A 7,948-nucleotide genomic window follows, 5' to 3' on the forward strand; every position below is an offset into this window, starting at 1 on the left:
GTGCTTGGGCCTGGTGCACTGGGAAGACCCAGAGGGATCGGGTAGAGAGGGAAGTGGGAGGGGGGATCGGGATGGGGAATACATGTAAATCCATGGCTGATTCATGTCAATGTATGACAAAGACCACTACAATATTGTAAAGTAATTAGCTTCCAACTAATAAAAATAAATGAAAAAAAAAAAAAACCCTTCAGTGGTCTTGTTATTTCCTCCTCAGATGCCTGGATGCCTCCCAACAGGAAATTTGTTCTGATGACTTTTAATTCTTAAAATGAAAAAGTCTTGAAGAAAAAATAATTGCTTTGAGAGTTTAAGAATGTATAAGATTTTAATGCTGAGAAATAATTTAATTGAGTTTTTAAAAATCTGAATTAATTCATGTCTTGAAACAGTCTGTTGTTTTGGCCTCAGTAATGATGACAGCTGGTAATTAGCTACACTATGTGATTTCCAAGCACTGCGATGTAAGGGCTTCATTCTAAGATGAAAATAAAAGGTAATTTAAAGCATGTATGGTGACAAAAATCTACTATGATTTAGTGAGACATTAATTAGAATGTGCTATTATTTATGAAGAACGAAGGACACAAATGTATGAAAAATGTTATTTCTGCAGACAATGCTTACTTAGTTTTATGTGAATTCATGGGGATTTTGATCATTTTCTGAGGGTCTCCAGGGCTCACTGAATCATAGATAGGTAGTCATTTCTTCTGGGTTACTTGTTCCCAGCAAACATAAAAAAATGTGATAGCTTCATACACGTGCCTAGAAATTTGGCTTTCAGAATATTTAAGAATGAGTGATAACCATTTGATATTCAGGTTCATACAGGGTAAGTTTTTCACATCTTCAATGGAAGCTGACAATGGAAAAGAAAAGGAGGAAAAAAGAAACAGAATTCCCTCCTTGCGCATGAAAGTCTCATAGATGTGACAGGATTAGCTATCCATTCACTAGACTTGCATTCTCACAGAGCACATAGCTAGACTGTATTTTCATTCTCCCTCTGCAATGAGACATATCCATGTGACTGTGTTCTAGAAAGTGGAATGTCAGTAAAAGTGGTATGTGCTCCCTCCAGTCCCAGCACCTTCAAGCTTGCCAGGTGTGATTCTCCAAGCTGTTTCCTCTTCCAGCAGGCTGGGATACAGACAACATGGGGTGTGGCCTTGAAAATGGCAGAGCCACCAGTGGAATTATTGTTACCTGAATGAACATTTCAGAGGGATCTACCCACCAATCAAGAACATCAATTTAGAAATTATGTGAATCACAAATGAGTTTTTATTGCATTCAAGTCATTCTGTTTCGAATTTTCTTATGTTTGTGACCTTAACTAATATACTATGTGATAAATATTGAATTACTCTTAACTACTGATGACTCTAATGCCTTTGTGATTTTGTGAAGTCTAGGGCATGGTGAGTAAAATTAACCTCTTCTACACATCTTCGGTATAAAATTTGCAGTCTCTGGGTACCATTAGGGTATCTTCGATGTGAGGCATAACATGCATACATTTTGCATATATTGGCTCCTGTGTTTTTAGATATTTTTACTGAAGGAAGATGTATAGGCAAATTTGTAACAATTAGGCATATAATACAATGAGTTTCTGTCAAATATTTTTAATCATATAACCAACACCCACACCAAAATGAAGAACATTCCCATGATCCCCCAAAGATCCCACATACTGCTTTCCAGTCAACCCCAAGCCACTCTTCCTACCATAAGCAACCATTATGGATTTCTAACACCACAGATTAATTCTCTCTACTTTTGAACTTTAGGTGAAATGGAATTACACCACTATACTCTAATGTAGGTTTGGCTTCTTTTGCAAAGTGTAGTTTTTGAGTTACTTCCATGTTGTGTGTCTATCAGCAGTGAATTCTTTTTTATTGCTAAGTAGTATTTCATTAAGATGAATATACTGCAATAATTTATTAATCCTTTTATTGATGGATATCTGTGTTTTTTCTAGCTCTGAACTATTATAAATACTCTTGTGTAAGTTTTTTAAACATATATTTTTTATTTCTCTTGGGTATAGTCTGTAGTAGACTTGCTACATCAGAGGATAGACATTATGCTTCACATTTTAGAAAGATATTTCCAAAGTGCAATAACTCAAGGTTCTAGTTATTCCATGTATTTACCAATAGTTGGTGTTGTGAACTTCTTTATATTTTGGCTATTCTGGATGTGGAACTATATATTTTATATACATATATCATATATATATTTATATATTTTACTTTTAATTTGCATTTAGCTAATGCTTAATACTAATACTAATATTTCCACTTGATTACTGATCATTAATATATGATCTTCTGCAAAGTTCAAATATTTTAACCATCTTTGGAGTTTTTTGTCTTTTTATTATGAATTAGTAAGATAGCATTAGTATATTGGATATAAATCATTTGTATATTACCAAGAATATTATTTTCAGTATATGTTGTGCCTTTTTGTTTTTTTTTCATGATGTATTTGATAAACAGGATATTCTAGTATTGATGATAATCAGTCTATCATTATAAAAGATTTTATGTTTAGTGCTTTTCTGTATATATCCTATTTGCAAAATTTCTGCCTTTCCCCAAATCATGAAGATATACTCTTTTATCTTCTTTCAGAAAATTTATAGCTAAGTCTAGGTCTATTTTCTGCTTCAAATTAATTTTCTATATGGTGTGACATGGGGTTAAAATTTAGTTTTTCCCATAAAATTATATAGTTGGTCCATGACCTTTTTTTTTAAAGCATCTCATTTTCCATTAAATGGCTTCAACATATTTGTCAAAAAAAATTAGACCATAAATATGAAGGTCTGTTTCTAGACTTTATATTTTATTTATCTTTTTACCTATTCTTACCCAATACCAATTCCATTGGTTATTATGACTATAATTAGTACCTAAATCAGGAAGTGTAAATTCCATAAATTTGTTCTTATTTTTCAAGATTTCTTGAACTATTTTATTTCTTTTTTTTTGTATTCTAGTTCCTGAAAAGCAATGCTTCACATATTTGTGCAGTTTTATATTTACACCTTCTTGACTGGAATCAGAAGTCCCTTCTCTTGGGCTATTTTTTCTAACTTAAATAGCTGTTTTATATAACTATGACTACCTATTGCCACCCACATTTCCCTAGGTTGCATTCCCATTGCAGCCTTTTTTCTTTTGAGACTCACTGGGAAGCTGGATTAGAAGACTGTCCCAATCATCATCATTTGGTAGAATATGCCTTTAAATTTATGATTCTGTTAGGAATAGAGATGTGAGTTTTAAAATGTCAGCCCATTACTGTCAACAGTCTAGAGAATGTATCAAGAGGTCAGTGAACAACACAGTTCCCCAAATAAGTTATTTTTAGCAGTAACAGGCTATCATGGACTTAGTCATTTAAACTATTCCAGAGAAATAAATTACTATTTTATGACACTAGATTTTAACATTGTAAAATATTCAAATAAATTTTCTGAATTATCTCAGCAACTTCATCTAAAAACTAACCAAAATATTTCATACCATAGTTTCAAAACCAGATTACCTATTGTCATAGTTCACTTGGAAATAGGGAAATAAATAATAACTACCACACATAAGTCTTTCAAAAATTGTATTGTTTAGTACCCAACCTCACCCTGTCCTCATCCTCAAACAGATGTAGATGAACCAAAGTTTCTAAATTTAATGTAGTCCAATTTATCAAACGTCTCTTATATTCTTTTGGTGTACTGTTGGATTATTTTGGGGTCCAATATGTTAATTTGTTAAAAATTTAAGGGTAGTTATTTTATGTTTTAAGAAATGTTACTCTACATAAGCTTGAAAAGATCTTATTCTATATTACCTTTTAAAAATCCAATATTTTCTTTAATATTTTCACTTACAATTGACTTGGTATTTAGATTTCTGTATAGTGGACCAAGGTCAACATGCAGCACCACTGTTACCCATGGCTCTGAAGTGTTGCCTTGTTGCATATTATGTTTCAATATTATCTGCTATGTGTTTCTAGAGCTTCTATTCTCTTTGTCTATATGTGCACTAGTACCACATTCTGTTATTGGGACTTTATAATCAGTATTGATATCTAATAGAGTGAGTCCACTCATTTCTTCTGCTGCAAAATTATCCAGATGCTATTTACCCTCTACACTTTCATATGAATTTTATTTATTTATTTTTTTATTTATTTTCATCCTTTATTCTTGGCTATCTAGTTAGGGCAGGGTCAATTCTTTTCTTTTTTTTTTTCCATTTATTTTTATTAGTTGGAGGCTAATTACTTTACATCATTACAGTGGTTTTTGTCATACATTGAAATGAATTAGCCATGGATTTACATGTATTCCCCATCCCGGTCCCCCTCCCACCTCCCTCTCCACCCGATCCCTCTGGGTCTTCCCAGTGCACCAGGCCCGAGCACTTGTTTTTAAAATCAATTTGTGTATGTTCACAAATACTTGTCCTACAGTGATTTACATCCTTCATTAAGTTTATTCCTAGGCATCTTTTAATGCCATTATAAATATATTCTTTTTAAACAAATTTTTGAAGTATAATTGACATACAGAGGACTGCACACATTTAGAGTAAACAATCTGATAAATTTTTATGTATGTATACATTCACCAAAAAATTCATTAGAGTCAAAATACTGAATCTATCCATTACTCCCAAAAGCTTTTTAAGGACTCTGTAATCTCTTATTACATCCCACCCTGTTGCCTCATCACCAAAAACCAACCAATTTGCTTTCTGCCCCTATAAGGTAATTTGCATTTTCTAAAAATGTATGTGACTTCAATTATACAGTATGTATACTTTTTGTCCAAATTCTTTCCCTCAGGATAAATTATTTTGAGATTCAATTACATGTAGCAGATACCAATGCTTCATTCCTTCTTTTTTCCCCCAATTGTTTACAAAGACACGTTCTTTCATTTTCTTGGAAAAAATGGATTTCTAAGATTACAATGGCTAAATAATGATAAAATATCTTTAAATATTCAATTTTTAAAGAATATATTAAACATTTTTTTCAAACTTGTTATAATTCCCACCAATGTGTATATGAATTTCAGTTTTTCTATATCCTTGCAAACACTAGATATTGTCAGTGACCTAATTTCAGTCACTCTAGAAAGTGTATAGTAACATCACAGTGTGTTTAAATTTGCATTTCCCAAATGCCTAGTTGATTTTAAGCATCTTTACATGGGTTTATTTTCCACATGTAATCTTCTTTAATAAAGTGTATGCTCAAAATTTTTGCTCAATTTTATTGGTTTGTTTTCTTATTAAATACTGTATGTGTTTATTATTCTGGATATAAGTGTGTTTTCACATATATATGCCTTGCAAATATTTTCTTTCAGTACATAGCTTATCTTTATTATCATGTTGTTCTTCAATCACTAAGTCTTATCCAATTCTGCGACCCCATAGACTGCAGCACACCAGTCTCCTCTGTCCTTCATTATCTTCTGGAGTTTGTTCAAATTCATATCCATTGAGTCGGTGACACTATCTAACCATCTCATCCTCTGCCATCCTTTTTCCCTTCTGCCTTCAGTCTTTCTCAGCAGCAGGGTCTTTTCCGTTGAGTTGGCTCTTCGCATCAGATGACCAAAATATTGGAGCTTCAGGTTCAGAATCAGTCCTTCTAATGAATATTCAAGGTTGATTTCCTTTAGTTGATTGGTTTGATCTCCAAGGGACTCTCAAGAGTCTTCTGCAACATCACAATTCAAAAGCATCAATTTTTCTTTATTACTAATTTGCATAAATACTATTGATTTTTATATCCTGTGATATTGCTAAACTAATTTATTAGTTCTAGTAGAGTTTGGGTAGATTTCACTGGATTTTCTATAGGGACAATTGCATTAGTTTTCTGTAGCTGTTGTAACAAATTATCACAAACTGGGTGGCTTAAAAGCAATAAAAATTCATTCCCTCAGAGTACTGGAGGCTAGAAGCTTGAAATCAAGATATCAACAGGACTGTGCTCCGTCCAAAAGCTCCTGGGAGATTTTGTTCATTGCCTCTTTCAGCCAATCCTTTGTGGGTGTCAGTGGAGGTCAACTGGGTATCCTGGGTTTCTACCCTCATCTGGAGGTACAAAGGTGATGCTATACTCTCTCCTACTTCTGGAATGGTGTCAGGGAAAACCAACTAAAATATAAGGCTTAAATAAGATCCAGGGTTTCACAACTAATATGAAATGTCCAAATTTCAATAAAAATTATGTCACATTGAAAACTCAGAAAATTTAAACTTGAATTAAAAAAAAAAATCAAAACCTATTTCAACCTGTATATCATAGACATGTTAACATTTTCTGACAGACATTTCAAAACTGCCAGTAAAAATACTTCAATGAGCAATTATGAACACATTTGGAACAAATTAAAAGAGAGAGAGAAAGACAATCCCAACAAAGTAGTAGAAGATATAAAGAATTGAATGATGACTTTATACGTGAAAAATACAATAGCCAAAGAAAAATACTGAATGGATAAACATGATAGCAGAGTGGAAGACAGAGGAAACAATCCATGGACTTTAAGATATAACGACATAAATTAAACAGCTGAACAAGAGACAAAAAATAGAAAAAAAAAAAAAAAAAGGTAAACAGAGCCTCAGCAACCTATGGGACTATAGCGACAACAGCAAAAATCTAATGCTATTACATTCAGAATCCTGAAAGGAGAGAAGAGAATGGACTGCTGAACTACTCTAAGAAATAATACCTTCACCCTTCTTTCAGAAGTGAACTGATCCAGTAGGCAGAAAAACAGTAAGGACAGAGTTGAACTTAACAATATTTCAAGAAACTAAATATAATTGACATTTACAGACTAATTCATTCAATGACACCAGAATACAATTTTTTCTTAAGCTCACATGGCACATTCACCAAGATAGATCATATCTTGAGCCGTGAGGAATACCTTAACAAAGTTAAAATAATAGAAATGATATGCTATCTACCTTTAGACCACAATGGGAAAAGGTTATATCTATTAAAGAAATTGAATCAATAATTAATAACTTTTCAAAACAGAAAACATCAGGTCTTGGTGGATTCCTGGTGAATTCTACCCAACAGTAATGGAGAAATTATGTGAATTCTCTATAATCTCTTTCAGAAGATAAAAACAAAAGGAATACTTGCTATTCATTCTGAGAATTCATTCTGAGGTCAGCCATATACTAATATAAAAATTAGACAAATACATTATAAGAAAGGAAAACTACAGACCAATAGTTCTCACAAACTGAGATGTAAGAATCCTCAAAAATGAACAAATTGAATCGCAAAATTTACAAAAAGAATTACACACCATGACCAGAAGGAATTATCCCAGGTATTCAAGGCTGGTCAACACATAGGGATCAATGTAGTGAACTCTACCACATTAACAGACTGAAAATAAAAAAGAAAATCACATGACCATATTAATAGATGCATTTAAAAGCTGACAAATTTCAGCATCTTTTCACAAGCAAAAAAAAAAAAAAAAAAAAAAACCTTCTCAAGAAAACTAGAAATAGAGAGGAATTTTCTCAACTTGATAGACAGTATCTACAAAAAAAGCATGTAGTCCGTATACTTCAATTCAGTTCAGTTCAGTTGCTCAGTCGTGTCCAACTCTTTGTGACCCCATGGACTGCAGCATGCAAGGATTCCCTGTCCATCACCAATACCCATAGTTTACCCGAAGCATGTCCATTGAGTTGGTGATGCCATCCAACCATCTCATCCTCTGTTGTACCCTTCTCCTCCTGCCCTCAATCTTTCCCAGCATCAGGGTCTTTTCAAATGAGTCAGCTCTTTGCATCAGATGGCCAAAGTATTGGAGTTTCAGTTTCAACATCAGTCCTTCCAATGAACATCCAGGATTGATCTCCTTTAG

This window comes from Odocoileus virginianus, chromosome 31 (assembly GCF_023699985.2).
Source record: "Odocoileus virginianus isolate 20LAN1187 ecotype Illinois chromosome 31, Ovbor_1.2, whole genome shotgun sequence".
NCBI lineage: Eukaryota > Metazoa > Chordata > Mammalia > Artiodactyla > Cervidae > Odocoileus > Odocoileus virginianus.